The sequence below is a fragment of the Rhynchophorus ferrugineus genome, unplaced genomic scaffold (genome assembly GCF_030347505.1).
Source record: "Rhynchophorus ferrugineus isolate W39M unplaced genomic scaffold, kcgeb_rfMv2 rfM11, whole genome shotgun sequence".
NCBI lineage: Eukaryota > Metazoa > Arthropoda > Insecta > Coleoptera > Curculionidae > Rhynchophorus > Rhynchophorus ferrugineus.
The window spans coordinates 463,488-489,714 of NW_027472590.1; the positions used below are offsets into that span (position 1 = coordinate 463,488).

Genomic DNA, 26,227 nt, shown 5'->3' on the forward strand with positions numbered 1-26,227 from the left:
ATTGTTATTCCTTAGAGTTATACATCAAATTTTTTCACCGAACAGTTCTTGAAAACTTTTCCAATATTTCTTTATGTTGTTTATGCAGTTAGTAGACAATTTTTTAGTATCCAATGTTCTATTGTACATGTCGCATAACTTCGTACATTCTTTTATGAAATATCGTTGTTGGCCTTAGATATTGTTAAGATATTTTTGTATAATATGTTGATATTGTCAGACGGAAGGAGCAGAACTGAAGATAAAGTCCAGGAAAAGGTATTGGTTACTTGGGCGAAGGTCAAGTATCCAAGCTCTTCATCACGACCATCCATGACGCTATGAGAAGAGTTGATTCATCAAAGAAGACTCCAGAACCACATCATATCTTCTTAATGTCTCAACACTAAGTGATTCAGTGAATTTAATTAGAGAACCGTTAGTTGTATATTAGTTTTAATAGATTAAAGACATTCTTTAGCATATATTATGGTTATTAGTTGGTACGAACTTATAATAATTGAGCTTTTTGCTGTTATCGGATTAAGATCCCGAAAACATGAAAAACGATGCGGATGTCGATGTACGTCGTAAAAAACTTAAAACTCACCCGTAGAAAATTATTTTACTGTCAATAAACCAGTTAATACGTCGGATTTTTATTTAAAGCGCCCGAAAAAAGATCAGAGCATCAACGTAAAACTAGTAAAGTTTCGTAGGATCCTCCTTTAATGGCCGATTTTAATTTTCATCCGCGGGACCGTAGCTGCAGTTAACCTTTGCGAATATGTCAGTTTTGCATTGCAAATTATGAGTCTTTACGGCGATTTTACGGTCAAATCTACGCTTCGCGCTTTTTACATCTTTAAACTTTAAAAATGCCACCCTCCATCTCCGGCTCGTAAAGCGTTTTCATGGCTCTTCGTGGCGCGACTCTACAAATTCGTTTTACAGCCCGGGTAAGAGCCCTGATTCCGTCATTGTTTTATTTTAACAGTTGTCGGGATTAATGCAAGTCTTCTGCGGTGATTCGGCGGCGAAACAATCAGGGAGCACTCGATTATTCGATTAAAACTTGAAGAAAAACAGGTGTTACTTATTGATTGATTCTTACCAACAGTTGATTAATTATAGTCGACTGTGGGAATTATATTATTTTGAAAGGAAATTTAGAGTCTTGTATGAAGGGGCATTCTCAACTCCCAAAATTATTTCGGATGTAGTCTTGGGACCATTCCTGTACAAGTAGCAGTCAACAAGATCTAGAAATAGATTAGAATCTGGAAAATATAGCTTAATAGCTCCAGATGTTAATTTTGTGTCCGTCCATGTTAATTTTGTGTTGCGGAGAAATCACAAAAATCTAATTATATCATATTTCTACATACATTTTGACGGTCAGTTGAGTTGGAAACATCATGTTAGACAGAAAGCAGGGCAGATTAGGTTAAAAGTCAAGCAACTGTACTGGTTAGTCGGAAGATATTCTCAAATTGATCTAAAAGCCAAGAGATCGGTTTATCAGTCAATCATACAGTCAATTTGAACATATGGATGGAAATATGGAAATGCACTAAAACATCAAACCAACTAGTAATTCAACGCAACCAAAAGAAAGTTCTACGATTAATTGATCGATGACCTCCAAATTGAATACATGTACGAACTGATCCAAGATTTCACCTCAAAATATGAAATAAGATTGTTGAATCAACTTCAAAATCAATCAAATCAATCAATAAACTATTGGACAACACGCAGGAAATCAGAAGATTGAGGCGAACAAAACCACACTAACTTGTATAGCGTGTAAGTGTATACGTAAATCCTAATATATATAAACGGAATATTCATGACCATAATATTTTACTGTGAATATAATGAGATTAGCAAGGTATATAATTGAACAAGCTGAATGACCAGCAATAGTGAGAAACAGACGTAAAGGCATAGTCTTGCATGAGAACGCTTGGCTTATTCCTCGCCAGAGTTGTGAACGATATACTGTTGCAGTTGGTAAGGAAAGTTCTGCTGCACTATTCGTTTAGATTACTGCAGCATGGTTTTGATACTCCTTTTAAAATGATTGGATTGTTGTCAAACCAACATCGTTCTTTCGATGTGACACTGCCATGTTCGTCAGAAAGATGGGAAAATGTTGTAGGAATTGATTTCGTTGGAAATCTTTTGGTTGACATAGATGTATCAAGCTTTTTCAAAGACAAAAAAGATCATAAAACATACAAGCACTCAACATTAGCATTAAATTAAAATATCGAAGCCGTAGCAAAGCAGTAGTGACTTAAAAAGAAACAATGACTATTTGTTCATCGTCACTGGTATACAGGTGACCCAAAAGTAACTGTCAGATTCATATATAGATCTCGTAACAAATTAAAACTACTCACAAATCATTATTTCTCTTACTTCGGTCTTTGACATAAACCTGACTGCTTTCAAACTCAGTGTCGGGATAAAAAAAACATACGAATAAGTTAGAGGTGAATAATACGCCGAGGCATTATGATAATTAAGTCGAAAGCACTTTTTCCTGCGAACTAGCAGACTTGCCGATCGATCGGTTATATTGACGGAGCGGAGAGGCCGAATTTAAAATTGTAATTGCGCATTCCGCACGCCGTTAGACATGCTAATCCGCGCCTGTTTCTCCAATCTGGATTCCTGTCGTCGAAAAACCGATCGCGGACCCGCGGGGATGGAAAACGGGACGGGTCGGGGAGTCCTTGAAGCCACATCGGGTAATTCGTTGTTCTATCGACACATTTTCTTCTTCTTTCATACGTTTCTCTTATATTCGTCGAGTTTCTCATGAAATTGGACGTTAAAACACTGAACACCGCCGTACATTTCCTATTGGTTAGACTGCGGGTTTATTACGTCCCCCTTGACAGGGCGTGCGTCTTAGTCATCGGCTGAGCCGCAGAAGAAACGGCAATAAAATGAAATAAACCATTAATCCCTCGCAGGAATATCCTGGAGGAAGGTGAAGTTCAGCACTGTCATGGGGTAGAACGTGTGAAAAACAAAATTATTCAGGTGTGCGGCGGGGTGGAACAGGGAACGACGAGGGTGTACTATGTATTGTTCAGTATGATTCACAAGAAACTGTTTAGTGTATAATGAAGTAAAAATCTCTTGTTAAAGTTAAGATATATTAATGAAAATATCTACACTTATGTAAAATTATAGGTATAATTTTTTATATAAAACTGTATTTTCATATAGGAAAATATAGTACTTTTTTCAATGTACGTATCTTGAATAAAGTAATAATATTGGACCATTTCTAGTGCTCCTACTATATCTCTTGTCAAAGTTAAGATATGTTAATGAAAATATCAGCACTTATGTATAATTATCCGTATATTTTTTATATAAACTCTATTTTCATACTGCAAAAGATAGTACTTAATTTCAATGTATATATCTTGAATAAACTAATAATTTTGGAGCATTTCTAGTCTTCCTTCTATATCTCTTGTTAAAGTTAAGATACGTTAATGCAAATATTAGTACACATGTAAAGTTCGCATAATTCTCATGTAAAATGGTATTTTCATAAAGTAGAATATTTGGAAAATATAGAGCTTTATTTCGACGTATGTATTTTGAAAAAACTGGGACATATATCTTTTCTCTGTAGCTCTTGTTAAAATTGAAATAAATTACTGAATATATCAGCACTTATGTGAAATTATATTTATAATTTTCATATTAAATTTTATTTTCATACAGTAAAATATTTGGAAAATATAGAACTATACTCGTATTTCGACGTATATATCTTGAGCAAAAAATAATTTTTAGACATTGTCAAATTTTATTCAGCTTCATATCGTTTGTTGAAATTATATTAGGCATATTAACGAACATATTATAACTTAGTAAAATAGTGCAGCAATATTAAAGCCCCTGAAGAACAGTACAGGGAAGCAGATGGTAAGACCTGAAAAGAATAGTCAACATATTGAAAATAAACATCACAAGTCTTAGATAAATTATCGAAAAAGGATGTAATATATTTATCACTGAACACTTCACGCACCTGCCGATTGGAGACACTAATTCTATTTCCAATATAAATGGAAAGTTGTGATTCGGATCTATGGGAGATGTCAGTTTCAGCTTTATCCCGAATATTTTTTTTTCAAGCGAAATAATTCACATGACGGACACACAATTGACTTGTTTGATAATCACTGGCGTTAATATAAGGAAGCAATCATATTTCAGCATTTTTTCACGGATACACTTCATCACTATAGATAAATATTGGTTTAGATTCGAACGTAATCAGCCGCTGAGAAAAAAAAACAGCGACATACTGTCTACGACCAGGCCCGATACAATACAAGATTCATTGCTGTTCATCATCAGTCCACTTGCAAGGACGGATCCCTCAATCAGAAACAACATATGGCTCAATAAATCCCGCTCGTCCATCTGTCAGATGCGGTACGTCGAAACGCTGTCGAGGGTCGGGATCGACCGCCATTGTGACGCGAAACAATCCCGATCCCTACTTGGCCGAATGTCATCGATAATGCGGTTATTTTGTTTCGAAAAACGGACGGGGGTAGGGCCCTGGGGGGGCAGGAGGGGGACCGGGGAGCGTCGGACCGATGGACAATGTATGTGGCCTTGTAGCGGTTAGTTACTTGTAATTAGTTTCGGCTCCCGGGGGATCCGAAAGGGTCCACGCGCGAAATTCCAATCCCTGATTTTACGGGGTCGAGAGGGGAGGGCCGTGTTTTTTCCGTAATGAAAAAGAACGATTCCTGGGAGGACGTGGAGGTTCGTTAAATTAATTACGGTGCAAATAAGAGGGTGGGGAGGGCCCAGTCTATTTGCCAGCTGCTGGATTTGACGATACGTTACTCCTCAGTCATCTCCGGATTTGGCGCATGCACATTATCCTGCATATATAAAACTATAGAAAATAATAAACCATATTATCTTCCTTTTCTAATAGCCGTCCTTTCTTTTCGAGCCGATCTGTACAGTCGATCAAGTTAAAACAACAAAATTTCTTTATATAGAGGTGGCTTTTTCATTTGGTTTTAACTATATTTACTGGGTTTGATCTAAACGATATATATATATATATATATATATATATATATATATATATATATATATTAATTTAAATATAGTGTTTGTATAAAAATATAAAGGCATATAGAAATTATTTTTATTATTTCATTTTATTCAATAATTTTTTAAATAAAACGTTATTTCAAAAAATGTTCAATGTTTATTTGCCTCATATATAGTTAATCCTGATATATAGTCATATAACATTAAATCAATTATTTATCAAATTTGTGATATTTATTTATAAAAAACAATGATATATATATATATATATATATATATATATATATATATATATAACGTATCATCTGGATTTGTCGCTAGTTTCATTTTACATACTGTGTGCGCTTGTAAATGGTCCCAAGTCTTCAGCGCACTTAACAACTATACACCAACTTCTCTCATCTCTCAGAACTATCCATTTGATCGAGTTTTTGACCAAAAACTCAACAGACACCATAGAAAAATATCCGTGACGACCTAATATGAACTTACTTTCAAATAATATATATAAATTTATTTGTATTTGTCTGCATATTTGTAGAATATACAGAAAAATAACTATTATTCCTTTTCTTATTCAATACACTTTCTATATTTTCTTTTATAGCATTTTTCCTAGGATTAGGTTCTGCATTTTTAACACAACATTATTCATAGACATTTGTCTTTTAAAATTAATTATATCTTATATTAGATATGTATAGTATAATCATAATTTACAAATTAATGCATTCATTCTGTTGTACTTTCATGAATAGATAAACAAAGCGTGTAGGGGATTAATACATCAGTATGTATTTCCCAAATTAAAATTAATCTACTTTATTCTAATTTATGAATACACTTATACACTAAAGATGTGCATGCGTGGTTTGGTTCGCCTCAATCTTCTGATTTCTTGCGTGTTGTCCAGTAGTTCTATTAATTCCACGTTGCTTTATTTCATGTTTTAAGGCAAAATCTTGTATCATTTTGTATATCCATTTGATTCCAATCTAAACCACCACCGAGATGTATGCCAATATATTTAGCTGATTATGCTTGAGAAATCTTGCAACCATCAAATAATATAATAAGATTTTGTTTTACCATTAAGAAAAATTAACATGGACAGATTCGAGGCTAATAATCTGTATGTTCCAGTCTCTAATCCATTTGTAGGTCTTATTGACAGCTTCGTACTTCTTTTACAGCCTTAGGTAGAAATATATCTTTTGCCATAATGACTGTGTCGTCGTTACCACTCAGAAATCGAGAGTTAAGAAAAACAATTCATGTTAAAGTTTAATAAAGTACGTAAGGTAATCAAATAATATATATCCAAATACGACACCGCACATCAGTGTACAGGATCGTTAGGATGTTTCATACATTATTTTAAAAAAGTATAAAACAAATCTTACTAATCTATTTTATAAACAAGTTGTAATATAAATCAGATAAAATCCCCTAGACAATCACGAAACCAAACATAAAAGTATTAGCACAGAATAATAAATTCAAAGAATAGAAAAATAATAATCCTTTAAACTTATAAAATATAGTAATTATTAATTATTCAGTACTAGTCGGGCGTATCTCAGAAGCGCTTCAAGGACGAGGTGGCCGAGTGGTTAAGGCGTTGGACTGCTAATCCAATGGGCTCTGCCCGCGTGGGTTCGAATCCCATCCTCGTCGTTGCATTTTTTCATATTTTTTATTCACAAAATGCTTCGAATACAATTATATTATATGATACTAAATTTGTTTCGATGCAACACAGCGAACGAACACATATCGATCATGTGTTGTTATCAAACGAGGAATAATAACTAGTCCTAATTGTGTTCAATAACAATGATGACACAGTGATAGGATTATTAGTTTATTAGCAAATATAACGTAGTTATCAGTATAGTTGGCCAAATTGGTACTGCGAGGAAAGCTATTGGGATGTATAATCTAGAAATTATAAAGGTTATATCTGTTTTAATATAAAACTAATTTTGTAAGTTTCATCAGTCCTTCGTTTATTTTTTATATTTGATATATGGTTATAAAAATATAGATATATTAATGGAAATCTCAACATTTATTTAGAACTATAGGTTTGTTTAAAATAGATATCACTTGTTAATTTACTTTTTAAAATATATTATTTGTAGAGATAATTCTTTGAAATGTATAAAAGCTTTATTTTATGCACTCTGCATCTCTTCTCAGATATAAAAATACTGATGAGTAGGTATATTAATATGTCAAGTTATATTGAGGAATATATTAGAATATTATTAGGATTTTCTCTATATCTCTGGTGAAAACTGAGATATATTAATGAAAATATCAGCACTTATGTAAAATTGTATGTATAATTTTCACATAAAATTGTATTTTCACATAGTAAAATGTTTATTGATGCATATAGTATCGATACATGTATTGAGTGATCTATCTATTACATGTACTGCCAGTTGCCAGTCACAATACTCTAGAGAAAAACACCTTTTTTGCTTAGGAAGCAATGAAGGCTTGATGTGGAAATAACCAATGCAAGGATTGAATATTTATATGTTTGTTTTGTTGCTAAAAATATATTTTTAGAGATATACATATTTGAGACAAATTGATCTTGTATTTAACATATATAAATATATTGAAAAAAATTTTTCAGAATTTTCGTATCACTTTTCTTTATCTCTTGTTTAAATATAGGAATATTGACGAACATATCGGTAAAAATGTTGTTATAATTAAATATTTGCGAAAAAAGCTACACATATTTAAAAAAAATACGGGTGGCTTCTCCATACACCCAATTCAAATATAGATAAATAAATGAATATGTCGATATCATCATGAAATTGTATTCTTAGAATTGATGGTGTAGAAATCAATAATAAGGTGTTTATATATAAAACTGTATTTTTATATAGTTAATTATAGTACTTTATTTCAATGTGTATATCTTGAATAAACTTATAATTTTGGAACATTTCTAGTCTTCCTCCTATATCTCTTGTTAAAGTTTAGATAAATTAATAAAAATATCATTACAGAAATTAATAATTTTGAAGCATTTTTAGTAATTACAAAATACCGTTGTTTGTTTCTCCACACATCCAAATCAAATATACATAAATAAACGAATATATCGAAACAATCATGAAATTGTATTCTTAATATCGATGGTGTTGAAATTATATTATTTGAATATTGGTAACTATGCGCAGCTTCATTTAAACCGGCATAATTTACGAAATTGAGTAAAATTGACATTGTGCGAAGGGTTCGGGGAATGTAGCATTTTCACCCGGAGCTTGTAATAACTGATATTTCCTCCCCCCTGGCTCGCGCTCGTCATTTGCTCCCGTCTGCGGTGAATTTACATCGTTCGGTCATCATGGCGTGCCCCCGCATATCTATGAGGTCCATTTCCATTCGTTCCCCCATAAACAGTCCGTATTAATTTCTATCCGTCGCGGCTAAAATATTCGCATAAATTTGTGTCCGATCCGTGGCTAGAACACGATCATCGATCGCGGGTCCTTTTCGCTTTTCCGCGCTCGTCGATATCGTTCACGGTCGGTCGCCGGAGAAATATGGTTCTTTGATCTATGGATGGATATTGGCTCGGCGGCCCCTCGCGTCCCTGTCCCGCCGACACTTATTGCACGTTGCCGCGGTGGACGTGATGGGTAAATGAAACGTCGGTTCCGCGGAAAGGAATGCTTTGTGCATCAATTGGAGAGTCGAATAGGATGTTTGGTCGGTTCTCCAAGTGATACGATAGAGAAATGTGTATTGAAATAGAGCTGACATAAATTAGATTTGAATTAAAGAAATTTATAGTAACAACAATCAACCTATAGTCTGTCTATCCAAATACGTTTTGTACATACGTCATCAAGATATTTTATGTATTCCGAGCCGCAATTTATAAATTCGTTTTAGAATCAGACAATATTTTCCTTCTCATTTTATTCTAGTTAAAAAGAGACACAATACTGTTTGATAAGTTCGAACGTGTAACCGAACTAGCCTGCCAAAGTCGCTAGACGTATGCAAAATTCTTCAAAACGATAGTGATAAACCGGCAAACGTTATTTTAATGCTTTGCTTGTTTTGATAAATTTCAAATTGCTGCTTATTATTATTCTGATTGAAAATTCCGAAACCAGACAGAACAGATTGCGTCTCTAGTCAGTTACTTTGACCAGGAATGAGATAATGGGGCCTCTCCCATGCCAGTAAAATTCGTTAGGGGGGTAAGCATTTATATAAATATTAAGTTGCTACGGTTTTGATTGAAAACATCTTTTAACGTGTTGTAACTGTTTTGGAGTACGGGCACAGTCACGAAAATATCTCAAAAAATGAAAAATATAATCTCGAATTCGCCGAAAAGAAACCGTCCTCAGACGAAGCTGGTGACAAATCAAGTTCAGCTTGATGTTAGCTCTATCAGAGACCAAATATATGAAATGTATAAAGATAGTGAGTAGTTTTTAAATAGAAATATAATTTAATACAAAAAAAAACTATTAGTCGGAAAAGTATCCATTTAAAGCTTAGAGATACGCAGCTCTTTGAGGAATGTAGAACATCTCTTCATATATTTTTGGGTAATACAGCATTTAAATCCACGATGAGGTTTAATAGAACTTCTAGACATTGCATTTCAAACAATACAATTTTGAAAAGCATATAATAAAATCAATATGATGATAATAAAAATAGTGTGGCAATAATTTACACGCAATTGATTTATATGGTTAAAATAATAATTTGGGTTTACTGTTTCGACAGTCGGTAGTTAATCCAGGACGAAAATCCCTTTTGCATCAAAAGAAACTAATTTTTAACAACTTCTTGTCTAATTTCTAGGTATTAATCCGCTTCGGAATCGAAATATTGGTACCACATCAATCCTTATAGTCTCATATATGAATTGAGGGAGCCCCTAAACTTAAACCTTATCGAAAACGATGCATAAAATCCTTTTATTTTGTAAAACGCATCAATCATGTAGCATTTTAAACGAATAGCCCTAATATATCAATATGAAGTACCGTACGTCTCATTTAAGACTATTTGTTGTAATCCCCATGTTGTAATAATATATTAGATAATAATTGTTAATTATATATATATATATATATATATATATATATATATATATATATATATATATATACTGCAGTTGATATTGATAAAAACATATTCGTCTCATTAATAAAGGAAAAACACTCACTAGGATTAATTCTAAATGCAGATATCTTGATATTGAAGTGAATAATCATAAATGAAACATATGATATATTGCGAAAAAGAGTCCCTTTTGTAAACGATATTAAACGAAAGAGACGCTGTAATCCTCTCATCAAACTGTGTTATCTTATCTTAGTTTATATCCGGTGTAATATATAGTTTAAATACAACAAATATGAAATATGAAGCAACACGACATGATCTAAGAAATAAGTTTAATTTTTTTATTGACGATGAAATGGCGAATGCGTTCACAAAGACGCTAGTTACCGTATCTCGACGTTCTTTTGTCATTTCCCCCCTCTTCGATCCTCCGTACCGCGTTCGTCGGGCATAAATACAAATATTGAAAACATAAACAAGTCAATTGAGTGTCCGCGCCGTGAGTTGGCCGACTTAAAAGAGAAATATCTCGGAAAAAGCTGATGCTGACGGGTCCCAGGGGCGCGGAACATAACTTTCCATTTATATTGGAAATAGAATAAATTTCCCCGGTCGACAGGTGCGTGAAAATATGCGAGTTTTTCATTGGCCACGGGTAATGGGTCCGGGTATATTCAGTAGATACACATATTTTGATAAAGAAAGGGAAATCTTCTACTGGGAAAAGGGCGGGGAGAAAAAACGGTCGTAAATTGTCGGTGGAAGTTCGGGTTCTCTGTTTTTTTCTTCTCTCAGAGGGACCTAGTTGGGTGACTTTCGGTTTCTTCAGTCCTAAGTATGAGATAATGGATTCGGGATACATTTTTTTTGCAGCCAAATTAAAAATAAATCCCACACTTTTTTAAATCGATAAAAAATAATCTTTTATTATTTATTTGTTTTACAGTTTCTTTATTGTTAAAACTGTTTCGAAATATCGTATTTTTTCTCTTAAACTTACCCAACTAATACTTAAATTCGATGGTTTTGCTATTTGTCTATATACAATCAGTTTCCTACTTAGTACTATTGAGTTATTCAGTGTATTTGACATTCAGTAATTTAGTTGTTGTTATTTGAAAAAATTGGCTGTGGGGATCCATAAAATTTTTTTAAAAATTAATGGTGATACTGCTTCATTATATTTCAATTGTCGGCTTTGGTTTCAACGATTTGAAAGCGGTGAATTTGTTGTCAATGACGAAGAATGGCTTGAAGAACCACAAAACTTGGAAGACAATGAGCCGCAAGACTAATCGGATAAAAACTCAGGCCTAAACTCTTAAATACTTTCCAGACAGACAGACAGACTCTTATTAACAGTTAAAATATTATTTCGAACATTTTCAAAATCGTGGTTTCATTGCTTCTCAGTTAAAGAAAACAAGAATTTTCTATAGAATATTGTAGTTGATGATGAAAAATGAATGTTTTAATTCTTGACAGCCAACTACAATGACACTGAAACGGAATATTTATAGCCATAAAGTCTTGCAGTGCACATGGGGAGATTAGTAAGGATTAGTGGATTATGAGCTGTGGAAACCGATGCCAGGTGTTTTGTAAAAGACCCGCAACAGCGGCATATAACCTAATAGGTTCTATCCAATCAACAACATACAAATCTGTCGATCATATTCCATATGTAAAATTTTCAAACAAATAAATCTAGCTTTAAACAGTCTAGATGCAACAAGCTGCAGATCGATCTGTGAGAGTCGGCGTTGACGATCGTTTGCTAAACAAAAGAGCGCAGCATCACGACGCCACCTCCCAAACTTGTCAACTGTAAACTACAAGCAGTAAAAGAGCCGGCGTCGTTTTTACCCTGTCGCTTTACGACCTCCCATAAAGTCAAAGAATGTTTCTTTTTTCCCGTACTGCCACCGCCTCTGCTGGGTCCTTGTTTCTGGCTCGCCAGATAAAGCTTAAACCGGGTCCTATAAGCGAATGGGTCTATATCCCATCTGAAGATAAAGGACGCGAACAACAAGGAAATTTAACAAAATACTAAAGGAAAACTGCGACGTATATAGGCCACCGTCATATTACTGTCGAATTCACAAATTTGGCCTATCGGCTCTTCGTTTACGAGAAAAGTTGTCTTTCAAGTTTGATTAAAACTGAAGTAACAATACTGATTTTCTTGCTGCAGTAGTTGAAGGCCATATTAAAATGACTGGGAATTAAAAAAAATCTAGTTAACCATGTTATCATTAGCTACGGTTTATAGAATATTTAAAGAACCTTGTTGAACATAGAAAAAGAGTTGGTTTTTCATTAGCTGCTAAAAATAACTATAGCCAGGGGTGGAAGAGGAACACTACTACTTACTACATATCCTGTAAGTTTATTCATACTTACTATATACTAAATAAGGCGACAAAATAAATAAAAATTAGCGAGGTAAGCTGAACAACTAGTGTCAGGTGATCAAAAAAACAATATGTCTGCCTAATTGTGTGCAAATAAGATAGACGATCACTCGTTTTACTGGATAACACTGTTATGTCTGAAAATTCAAATCCATATTTCCGGAACCACCATATTCGCCTCATTTAGTTCTGTCAGACTTCTGGCTATTCTCCACTTCAAGGGCATTATTTGGAATCGATTCGAGGATTACAACCTATGAAATTAATCTCGAAAATGGTGGGGAATGGAAAACCTTCCAGTGTCTATGGCGATAATACATAATGACGTAAATTTCATTTAATACAGGAGCGAACAAAAAACTGCAAAATTAACATTGGAAATTAATTAAAACTGACAATTTCTGGAAGTGAACCGTTTTTCGTGGTAGCTGGAGCGAGTTCAAAGGCCAAAAGTCCATTATATAAATTAGCCCGCATATCATATTCATACCGATTGATTACTAAGCTGTTATATGCAGTAAAAATATGAGAAGCGGCGTCGAAATTAATTTATTCCACATTATTATGCAGCAGTTTTGTTCAGATATTGATTATGATAGCGCACAATGAACTGCGGCCGCTAAAAATGTTATAATAATTAAATATATAATCAAATAGAATGCAGGGTGGTATCCAATGAGGTATTCATATTGGCAGGGTTAACGTGCTGTTATTGTTGCGCAAGTAAGAACAATGGGAGGCAAGTTTTAAAGGGTCACATGGGCTTGAATATTTTAACAAGAAATCATTTTTTAAATCATGAATATTTTTCCGGTAGTTTCAAACCTCATGAAAACATCAACTAAATTTTATCTATATTTTTGCAGGAAAGCTTCATTAAAATATTAAATTCTTATATTATCTAAATATCACATAATATTACATAAAAAATAGACGACAAATTATACATTTTTAATATTCGAAATTCACATGGGATATAAAAATTATTCAGACTTGTAGACTGATTGAAAATAATATTGAATTTTCTCAAAAACTGTGAGAATAACAAAAAAGTAAATTTTCGCGACTATATATATGGAAAAAGAACTAAAATTGGATACCTTTTAGACACAGATAAAGTCTGAATATACCAGTACATGTATTTTGGGACGAAAAAAACAAAAATCATCATGTTATATAGCTTTAAAATTGCCAGTTATCTATGGCATGGGCAGAAATTGAATTTTTTAAAAAATAATCTGTTCAATGCATAATTTGAAAACAAAGAGCATCATAAAATTATTATTTTACCATTCGATTAAGCTTACAATTCTTTATAATCCCTGTAATTTTCATTAACCTGAGATAACTACTACTACTGAGTTACTGTATCAATACACCACAGTTTGTTTCGGCATAAAATTCTTTATAATCCTGTGATTTCTGTTAATCTGCGATTATTTGAAGTCATATGATAAAGTCGAAAATACGTTTTTCATTCAAAAGACACATTTTACGGTTTGATCATTGCGATTTTCTTTTAAGCCGTATGATAGGAGGATAGACAATTTCGAAATAAAATAGAATATGTTAAAATAATAAATACTATTATACGGGGATCCGGACATTTCTTCTTGTATTGTTCGAGATACCCTTTCAACGAAATAATACGTCTCATAAGGATATGCGTTTAATCCTTGGGAGTTCTAAAAGCTGTCATTTGAATGTACGCCCGCCGCTTATACAAGAAACCCATATATAATGCAATATCCCAGGGAGAGTTATATTGAGTTCTTATTTTGTATGTTTGCTAACGTCCTTTTCATTTTTATTTATACGCCCATGTCATAGCCACGTCGTGATTTTTAGCCGATATCGAATTATTTGTCGACCCTCGAAGGATTTTTCCTGCTGCGTATTGAATTTATCTCGGAAAGATGTCGTTACGACGAAGGTTTAACATGAGGGAAGTGCGAGATGTGTGAGAAAGTAATTTTTCTTTAGGTGCAAATTTCATTCTACATTTTTATCTGTCTATTTATTATTAGTTTATGAACCACTTAAATTTTTTGTATTAGTGCATAACTAACAATGGGAAAAGTGATCTTTGTGAACAAAATAAACACCTTATATATACACAATATTTTTTTAATAAGGCAGAACAAGCACTTGCTTCTTAAACAGCTTCAATTCATTAATTACTCTTCATTCTCTGCTCTAAAATTCTCCATAATAATGGTTTATTTATGTTAAGTTTCGTCGATTATGCTGGCCAGGGAAGATGATGCTCCGATGTCCCTCGAACCACAATTGATTCATGTTTGTTGTATGTATGGGCGCATTATCATCATAAAATATGGTAATATTTTCCAGCAAAATGCTAGCCACAATAAGAAACTCTGGGGATGTCAAGATATTCATTTGCAGAGAGGACCAACTAAATACTTATATTATTAACGATTAATTGTAGGAAGCCGGCAGTTCAAATCATAGGATTTCCTTGGGTTTCTTCTTATATAAAGTCAATCGTATGTAGGAAACAATGTAAACGATGTTTTATCAGACCACACCACATTCTTTCAATCATGAAATGTATAGGTTTTATGATCATTGTACCACTTATATACTATCCATTATATCTTATTGGTTTATCCAATATATTCAAGAATTTCTACCATTCCATATATTCAGTACTGCTTCCACTATGTGATGAAAACTTACATGTTCATATCAGACTTCAGTAAACTAAAAAAAAAAACTATTTCTAATATCCATCATATAATAAATTTTGTCTAATTTTTAGTCTAGTCTAACGACAAATAAGTTGGAAAGAAGAAGTCAAAAGTGAATATTTTCATTAGATTTAGAATACTCGCCAACAGTTGCATCAAAGTTCGATAATGTTCCTTTTACACACCTAACAAAATTTCAATAATTAGCGGACATCATCGGCGCCATGTGTATTAACTCGAGCACATTCGTGGTTATTCGGATATTATATTCGGGCAAAAAAGGCCGAACTAAACGGAGCTCCTATTAAATCTCCTTCGATAATTGTCTTTATTCGGAAGCTTTCTGACCCTCCGCTTATTTGAACGCGCCCGGTCCGCAGATAATGACACTGGAAATATTTTTGTACAAGCACCTCTTGAATAATTCATAACGAGGTGGGTGCTCGTAAACTCCGCCGGCACCTCATAAACATCCTTTCGTCGATTTGGAGGGCTCTTCCGAAGGGCCACCGACGAATTTCGACAGTGACTGAGTGCGTTGAGGGCATTCGCCGAGGTTAGAACGTCCATAAATCGGACATCTGATGATCCGGGCTTCGAACAACGAGAAATAAATTTACTGCTAAAAGATGAGAAGGAGGAGGGAGGACAAGGAGGCGTAGCTTCTACGCTACAGTAAGAAATTATCAGGGTAAGTCATTTTGTATTGTTCACGACTAACTAATTTATAGACCAGATCTAGGAACAATAATAAAAGGAAATAATGTTAAAAAGGTAGATGGGATTTATTCATTTGTCACTTGGGTACCATTATTTGTCACTAGCAATTACCTAGGATTCATTAATACATGGAGGTGGGTACTTGAAGAGAAACGGAAATAATACCATTAAAACTTAAACGAGGTCACTGGAGAATTACTTAATCGTCAAAGAAAGACACTAAGATGCAAATTATAATGATTTTGATACTTTATTGGATAAACATGTAAGACTCACAATAAAAAGAGATGGATTAAGGTTATAGAGAAAAATCTGAAAAACAGCAGATACTCATAATCTTCTAATGTATGATAGGCACTTATTTAAATATATTTCTTTCAGATTAATCTTAAAAAGGTAGATGAAATCTAATCTCTGAAGACAGGTACTTAATAATTATGCTGATATTTCAATTAAAGGAAATACAAGAATCAGTATAAAAACAGACGTGGATCAAGGTTACAGAGAAAATTTTGAATGACAGTAGATAGACATAATTTTATAATATATGATTGCCGCTTTCTAAATATTTTCTATTTTCTAGCATTATGTCATTGAGTATTTTTATAAAAAAAAATAACTGCTCAAAATATTATATAACTTATAGTGCTCTTAGTGCACACGATTATGTTTATACATCCGATAACAGGACAATGTTTTTTCTGAAGATATAATAGTTTTGTATATAGTTTTAGTTGTAATTTATTATTCCCAAGGTAGCGTCATATGATAAATATTTTTTTTTGTTATGTACTAAAGGTGCAACTAAGCTATAGTGAAGAAAGCTATAGCTAGATTTGTAGACTGTTATATACTAAATGGGATGGTTAAAACACATTTTGTGAGTTTCCTTTCGAAATTTAATGAAAAATGTAATTATATTAAGACTTGCTAAACAGTTAAGTAGTTGATACTAAGATGTAAATTATGAGATTTTTGATATGTTTATTGAATGAAAATAAAAGAATTAGTATCAAATAGAAACGGATACAAGAATGGGCTAAGATGATGCTTATAATTTTCTAAACTATGATAGGCACGTTCATTCAGTGGGAATAACTGCTTGAAATGTTTACTTTTGTTCACATATCCGTAAATAGAACACATGTACGTGTTCATATAGAGGGTAACAGTTTTTTTAATATATAATCTTAGTTATAAATTTTTAAAAGGTATCCAGCGTACCTATAGTATTTATTATTATAGGAATAGGAGGGACATATATTATTATAGTGATATATCTAAACTAAACTAAGAAGAACCTATAGCAAGAAGAGACAGCTAGATGGGACCAAACAATGACGAATAATTTCAATGAGCTCAAATTTATTTTAGCAACAAAATACTAACAATGACAAGATCTTAAGGTACTTAAAATATTGTCGTTACTATCGAATATCACCAAGAAAATTAGTGCTACATTTTTATGGGGACTTTTTCATTTATTTTATAAAAATGAATAAATTAATGAAATAACATGTCGGGTGCTCTCCACGAGGGCCAGCTAGAGATGGGCGCCCGCGAAAACCGATCACAATAGAATCGAATAAGCTGCTTCAATCTGTTTCTGGGGCGATACACAATGAGCCGAAAAAAAGCCCATTTAATTGAAACGCGGTGTCAGTATCCGCGTATCCAACAAATAGGATTTGGCGATTTAGCGAAAAAAAGTTAATAGTTCTCTGGCTCGGTAACGTTCGCACGGTAGAAAAAAACTCGACAAAACCGATTTTAAATCGGTGAAAACACCCACGTAACGTCGTCCGTCTCTCTCGCACCTAAAGTCTACATACACCTTCGTGCGTAGAACAATTTACATTAATAATTCAAAAGTTAAACATCCCTAATATTAAAATCCATTAAATATTACCGAACAGTTCTCGCGAGCCGAAAAAAAAACGATAAAATCGTTTGTATGGAATAATTTTCTCGTTTCTGAGGGTCGCGCAAAATCCCAATTAAATGTTGTTCTAGTATATATGCACATTTATTTCATTTTTCCGCTAATGCTTATTTGAAAAGGGATTAACAAACTAAAAGGGATTAAAAAAAATAACAAATTTGCCGTTGTCCTAAATTAAAATCGATATTGCAATTATTTTATATAATCTGTTCAACATAGTATGTATATATTGATAATCTTTGGTTATTATCAATTATCTTCGTCTATTATCGAGCGTATCCGTTATGTTTAGGATATTCCCGTCTATATTCGGTAATATTCCCGTATTTTCGAATTAAATTCACCAAAATCGTCCTTTGATGCATCGCCCTTTGTGAAAATAAGAATTTTTACGATCCGAGTTGTTTGTTTCCGTTAAATCGGGCTGATCGACGAGGCATCCGCCTCCGAGTAAATATTTGATGGTTAGATGGAACGGCAATCGCACAAACACTGCAGCCGCGTCGCGTTCTTTCTCTATTTCTGACGGGACTGTCATCCCAAAGTTTGCGCTATGCAAAATCCATTAAAGGTTTTCCCGCGGGGAAATGGTATGGATCTGGTTGTTTTGATCTACAAAATATAATATATAATATATATATATATATATATATATATATATATATATATATATATATATATATATATATATATATATATATATATATATATATATATATATATATATATATATATATATATATATGGGAAATGGGAAAGTAAAAGAGATGTGAGTTTAGATAACTGCTGTTGAAGCTAGAGAGATAAGTCACAACTGATGTTAAAATTTAAAGAGCATTTTAAATTGTGAATGAAGATCATGCCAAAACTGGAAGGGATTTTATGGTCAAGGTTAAAACTTTCGCTGTATGGTATTATCAATCCTTAGCTTTTTCTCTTAGCCAACTAACTAACCAAGCAAACTTCGGTGGTTCCCTTTTGAACAGTTATTTTATGAAGTCGTTTTTGATTTTCTTTAGTAAAAGAGATGATTACACGGTCAAAACAACAGAATAAACTTCAAGATGGTCGAAGGTAAGAAGTTATTGGAAAATAAGGCTGGCACTTTGACTGACATCGTTGATTATCACTGATTATATTAATGACCCAGTTTATAGATCAACGTTAGGGTGCTATAGATGAATGTTGGGTGTTCATAGGTGAATGATCTGTAGCTGTAATGCATTATTTCGGTATATGAATACGCGGATGAGAAAGAACAGGGAATCATAGCGTGCATTGATCTTAAAATATCTAACAAACCCTTAATAGACCTGACAAGAATTTAGCAAGTACTTTCTAAAAAGAATCAAAACAAATTCGTCCGTTCCAGCTAGAGGTAAAAGATTTTACTTTAAACAAAAGTTACTCTTTTACCGACCCTTCTCCTGCTCCCCCTCGCCCACCGTTAGGTAGTCCGTTAACGTTCGGTTCAATTCATTTCGGTCTATTGTGGGGTATTGCCGCAAAACCTAATTAATCTTTCATTAGGCTTCTGGGAAAATAGCGTCGGTCAAAGGTTAGCATCCCCCGCCGTCCCCCACTTCACCGGTCCCCTTTTTATCAGTCGAGCGGCATCTCCGGGCCCTCACCAGGAAAAAGGCCGCAGTAAATAAATTACCGCATCGTATCTGCCGGTCAGTTCTTAATTGTGATCGAAGACACAGGTAAACACACAATTTCCAATTAAAGCTTCGAACGGGGCGAGAAGGAGGGAGTGCGGGGGGAGACCCGACAAATGACCCGGCTCGGCTTCGCGTTTCTTACCGCTGCTCGCGAAGATGCTGATGCCGGCAGGATGTCGATCGTCTAAAGAGCGGAACGATTTTCGGTGCAGGTAATTTACCACGATCGGGAGGGTCAGAGGGGAGGGTTGGGGCGAACGACGACGTTGGCTTGCGTTAAACTGCTGAAATATCTCGGTTCTCGAACTCAATCGGTTACGAAACGGGTCGACAGCCCGATCGATGCTAAAATAAGTTACGATAAAATGGTGGAGGATCTCCCGAATTGTTTTTTTTAACGCAAACACGTCGTCTGGGCCATTGATTTAGTTTCGGTAAGACGGCACAACATCTTGAAATATCTTCGTTTTCCAGCCTAAGCGGCCACAAAACGGGCCGACACACCGATCGATCCAAAAATAGGTTACGAAAAAATGGTGGAGGAGCTCGCGAATTAAAATTTTTAACCCTAAAGACGTCGCCCCAGCCATTCGTTTAGTTTCGGTGGGACGGGGTAAATTACGATAAGCTTTCCGGCAATGTTGGCGGATGTTTTCCGTTCTGGTATCGCATGTCTGCCCTTAATTACAACTGTTCGGTGGAGTCGATGTAGTGTACATTCCGACGACCTTTCTTTTTTGTTTTCGCTCGTTGCTACATTGTTTTTGCATTGCTACTGTTTTCGCCTTTCCATACATAATTACCAGGTGCAAAATATTGTGAGGACTGTGAGTTAATTTTAGGGGATAAATATTTCTAATGACCAGCTTATAAACATGAAAATTATAGATGATAATATTTCAGTTCTTAGGAGCAGTCCAGTTCTCGCATTATATTTGGCACAATCCATGTAATTAAGGGCGGAGATAGGAATTTGAAAAATAGAAGCGGCTCATAATTTTCTAATGTATGGTTGTCACTTTTTCTTATTACCTTATTATTTTCTTATTATTATGTAGCTCTTCTACTAAGCCTTATTTTGCTTAGTATTATTCTATGATGCTTCAATTTATTTACCTTAAATTCATCACATTGTCAAAGTTATTTTGTAAATCGCAATGATATTTTCAAGAAAATAATGAGGCTCTTAGTTTTATTTGCATAAAAGTAACAATAGGAAAAGGAACAAGGAAAAGAACACACGGGGATTAAATTAAAGCTGGTGAGGCGGTACGTTCTGCAACGACAGCGGTAGCAGCAGAAACTGCGATCCACCGACACAAAAAGAAAGGCAGCGTAGGCAAAAATGCGGTAATATAAAATACTTCCACGAGAGATATCTTTTGAAAAGTTTATGTTCCGCGGCGGGGGACGCGAGGGAGGGGTGACGGCTCGCGGTAAAAAGTAGACGTCAGTTACCGGCGACCTCCGATGAAATTCGTGGCAGTAAAAATTCCAGCGTCGCAGGGTAAACCAGGTCGACCTACACGGAAAAAGCGGTCCCTACCGAACCAGCAGCTTCATTTATTTTCCCCGGTCTTTTTTCCCCTTTCATTCTCCCCCCTCGGCCCCAGACTCTTTGAGGCCCCACGGCTTTTATGCAACGGAATTTTTATTTAGTCAGTTTCCATCGGCCCTGCTGCTTTTATTGCGGGTTTGTTGGTAATTGTATCTTACAATATTTACGTAAATAATTTACCCTTCCTTTCACGTCACTGTTTCTTTCTCTTATGCCACGTTGAAAGAGATATAAAGGGTAAAGTTGGGGGAAGATTTTAGTATCAGTTCTATTTAGAATTTTAATAAAATCGGTTTTAGAAAAAAAATATGATGAAGGCGCCATTATTCAGGAATTTATTCAGCCACCTTACGATGCTTCTATTAGCCGACTGCGACTCTCAAATAATATAGTCCTGGCTTGACTGTTAACTAAAAGGAACATATTAGTATCTTCCTTGATCTAGAACCTTTAAAAATAGGTTTCAGAAAATATGGTGAAGGATTATTTTTTGAGCAAATTGGCGAATGTGCTAACAAAAAAAAAACACATTGAAATAACTACAATAGTAAAGCGGATAGCGCTGTATACCGCAATTCGAACAAAGCTCGAACAAACAATAGTTTTTGCCGCTGATCCTAACATTGTTGTGTTTATATTAATATCGCTGTAATAACTGGTATATCAATGAGCGAAAGGGTCCACAATTAAACGGGGAATAAATTTTGTTTTCTGTATATACAGTCGGTACAATTGGCGGGATTATATTTAGGAAGTTCGCTTAGAGTAACATTCAAACCCTAATTGTTTGCCTATTACCGGGGAATACATTCGTGAAATCGAGATTGTCTGGAGAAATTATGGATTTATTTACGGTTTTGGTAAACCTATTGATTTATTACGATAACAATGATGAAATTTTGATAGTTTATCTGAGTATTCGTGGCAAATTAATTAGGTTTAATCATATTTTCGATGATAAATGTACACATGCCTTAGGTATGTACCATACGTGTTGACAATTTATGTCAAGCTAAAAAGTTGCGGTAAATCATGTTGTTCATTAGTTTAGTTATGTAGAAAGCGAAAGAAGTATTTTAACAAGGGAAAGAGGTTTTACAAAATACCCGTTATTTGAAAGTTATTTCTGCAAAATATATTTAAAGGTTCTTTCAATGTCTCAATATAATGTCATCATACCTTAGTTCTAGTTCAGAAAGTGGTATTTTAGAATAAAAAAGTATACTGAAATACAAGAATGAAGTGAGGACTTAAATTTCTAGTAAAATAACTATCTTAAAACTAAATTAGGACCAATTTGACATTGTTTCAGTATAAGTTACCCAAAGGGAACACTCCCTGTGAGCCGCGAAGGAATTGTCGCCGGAAAACACGAGACCATTTAAAATTACAACGGTTGAATTGAATCTATATTTTCCAGAGAGCCATAAAGATTTGAATCAACACGAGGGAAATTAGTGAAGACACGAGAACAGTGGCACACGATGTCGGTGGGTAAACAGAGACCGTTGAAAAGAGTGGAACGCGGGAGGGGGCGTGGGGTGTGTTCGAGAGTCGTAAAAGAGGAGGCCGGTGGGGCGGGTTACAATCGTAAGAATTAAAAGATAATATAGTCAATAGCGTATGAAAACCGGAAGAATCCGAGACCGTTGTATTCCCGGCGCTTTTACGAGCGCCAGCCGCAATTATCACGGGCCGTTGTAGCGTTTAAATGTCGCGAACGAACGTTTAATGAAACCGGAGGACAAAAGAACACTTCTCGGCAGCGAATCTCACCTGGGATCGAGAAATTTGGAGCCTCGATACGGAGACCCGTCAAACATTTAGAACCACACCTAGGGCTGTTTGCCTTGAACCTGACTGTACTCGGTCTGAACTAAGATTAGAATGATTCATATTTAGTCAATTAATGTGACGCAAACCAAAGGTTCCAATAATCCATAATAATAATTTAAATTATTAGCTTGGGATCTAGAGATGCCGAAAGATATCGATTTTTTTGTCCGCTATATCGATATCTTTCGATATTTTTTTTCGTATCGAACTTTAGTTGCAACAGTCACCGCAGCCAACATGCTTATTGAAAGCTAGTAACGTTGATATACCTATAGAACTGAACTGAATAGAATGGATACAGTACAGTAGTAGTGTTAGTGAAGCTACAGCTGTTCGTGTTCAAGATTATATTAATAATTGCTGGAAACAAACGCATCAGAAAGTTAGAAAAATGACTAGGGTATGTAAATCGTATTACATTACAGTGACCTTAGGGCTTCCGGAATATATAACAATCGAAGTGTATTAAACGTCCTTGGAGTTAGCACTGTTACATACTGGATGGTAAGCCCTTTGGGTATGACAAAGCTTCATTGAATTGAATATTTTCTTTAGCTTTTTGGACTATCTTCGCTGTTCTTAGTTTTTTGTAGTCTTTTAAATTATGTGACGTTTGATTTTGCAAAACATTAGTGTAGTGAAGGATGTTACAGCAATAACAACTTTCAATATACTTATATTGAGTTGCTAGTGCTCAGAGCAGTCAACTATAACCTTATAGCTTCAAGGAAACACTTTAATTTTGTTTTTTAAGATATATCTTTGAATCAGATTTCTGCTAGTAATTATTTGACGTTAAAATGAATTCTAGCATAAATAAATTAATATCGAAGCGACATCTGTCGCTGTTACGGATGCAAGAGGACGGTCGCAGTAAAATATACTATCGTAGTAAAAATTGCATAAATTCCCGGAATCGAATATAAAACTTGCCGGTTGACGGAAAATGGGAAAAGTGCCGGTCGCATCTCGGCGTCTTCGCAGCCGTGGCGGAAAAAACGCGAACGTCATTTTTCTATGGCACGTCAATCGGCGGGGGAGTTATGCCTTCGGCGCGTCTACTCCCGATAATAAAATAATGCACTTCTTGCCAGACGGCGTGACGTCCTAAACGGAAAACCTAGTCATGCTACCGATTGCATCTGTCCTCGTTTTATTGCCCCATCGGCAGACATTGATTTTCCCGCTTTTACAGCCGGATATATATGCATTTCTGTTTACAGCGTGGGATTCTACATATTCCTGCCGTCTCAAGTGATTAGGCGACATATATTTTCATTTGTTTTCCTGTCTCTGAGCTGGTTAGTAAGCATAAAAGAAGCAGGGTTGAGTTTATAGCATAGGCAAAAATATATTTATTTGAATTTCTATAAATATAACATGATTTATAATTATATATAAAATAAAATACTGAATGTTTAGAATTCCAAGAAAAATACTGATCTATACAGTGTATAATGAATACTCTTATATTTTACAAATATTTTTAAAAATTTTCGCTTTTAGGTAAGTTTTTTTGCTTATTGCTAGTGTTGTTGCTAGAAGACATATATTTTCATTCAGTTCTGTGATTTAAAATAAGTCAATAAACAAAAAAAAACAGTGCACAGTTTAAAGTATTGATTTTTTTATAAATTTAAACTGCTATTGCCTTGACAGCATATACACTTTGTTTGCGTATGATAAATTCCACCTAAGTATATTTGGCAAAGAAAAATACTATTTTATATAATTTTTAATGATTCTGCAGATATTGGTAATACAGAAGTGTCTGATATGATATAGTCTGATATATACAGTAGTCTTTTAAATTTTACAAAGAACGTATAAAAACTTCAATAAAGTCCAAGAGAACTGACTCCTTTTGTCTTCTAAAAAGCTGATGCTAATATGATCTTTTTCGATTTGATCTTAGTCATTGCTGAAATACTGAATTCATACAACATCTAAGTAATTTCTTCAGTCTGCTTCGTAGTCCTTAAGTTATACGTGAAATTCTTTCATTTCTTTTTTACAGTTTTTGAAACCCTTACGAAATTTCTCTCAAGACAAAAATACTTTCGTAGTATGTAATAGATAAAGAAAATTTATCAACAGAAATTATCTAGACATAATGGACGACATCTCCCCAAAGATTGTACCATTTCAATTAAATCATTTCGACCCCATCTCGCTATCGGGATGAGGTATTGTTATAACGCACCATAACATTCACGATAGCGCTAGAACCAATCCGGAAAAAAGAACACCCAAGAAGCAAACATCGATAATATTATTATTGATGTTGTAGGCGAACTTTCAGGTCCAATTTTTATGACCTATAAATCGATATCGTCTCTACGATAGTCCATTAGCACGGCGCTGGTATAATAAATTCCCTTTGCAGGTCAAGTTTGTTCTGGTCCGTCCAATTGGAGTGTCCCGGACTTCGGATAAAAAATAGTTCTTATCAAGGAGACCTTTTATTTGGGATTTTTCCGCCGTATTAGTGGCAATTAATTTTTCGGCATACGACGTAATGGTTTTGGTAATGAAAAACAAGTTATGAATTTCAGTGGATGCTTAAGGGGATATTTTAGTCAATAAATTTCGATGTTTTTGTTCATATTTCCTAAGCTTGCCCTTAAGGGGGAAATAGGTATAGAGGCTTAAAAAAATTCAATAATATAGTCTGAACAAGAAAAAAATATTGTAAATAGTGTTTTTTTAGCAAAAAATCGGAAAAGAATTACCGATACAGTTATTATGAATGAATGATTAGTTTATATACTTCATGAAGGTTTCCTATGCGTTTTAAATACACTTTTCTAGATATTTAAAACCGGATCAGTCAGTGGGTATTTCTTGTTCCATTTTTTAAGACTTTTTTCCACTATTAACACAATATTGCTACCAAAATCGTTCTTACCTTCCACGAGATCACTCTAATTTTTTTTCCTTCGTATAGAGTATTAAATTAAATATCATAATTAATCTAAAGGATTCCAGAAATTATATCATAGCAACAAAATGACATTAACTATCAGAGAGAAAAACTTTTGTTTTCAAAGTTACTTTTTAATAAAATTAAGGATTCTTGACTTTCATATCTAGTAAAAAATATGGAGAACAACGAAAACACGGATAATTTATTTTTCGTAGATATAACTAAAGAG

At 34.2% G+C, this 26,227-nt stretch overlaps 1 non-coding gene across 1 annotated transcript; it reads left to right on the forward strand.

Annotated features, from left to right (window-relative positions):
- The first annotated feature begins 6,692 nt into the window (after positions 1 to 6,692).
- Positions 6,693 to 6,774, forward strand: TRNAS-GCU (transfer RNA serine (anticodon GCU)). Its single transcript has one exon. It is a non-coding gene; the product is annotated as a tRNA-Ser (tRNA).
- The last annotated feature ends 19,453 nt before the right edge of the window (positions 6,775 to 26,227 follow it).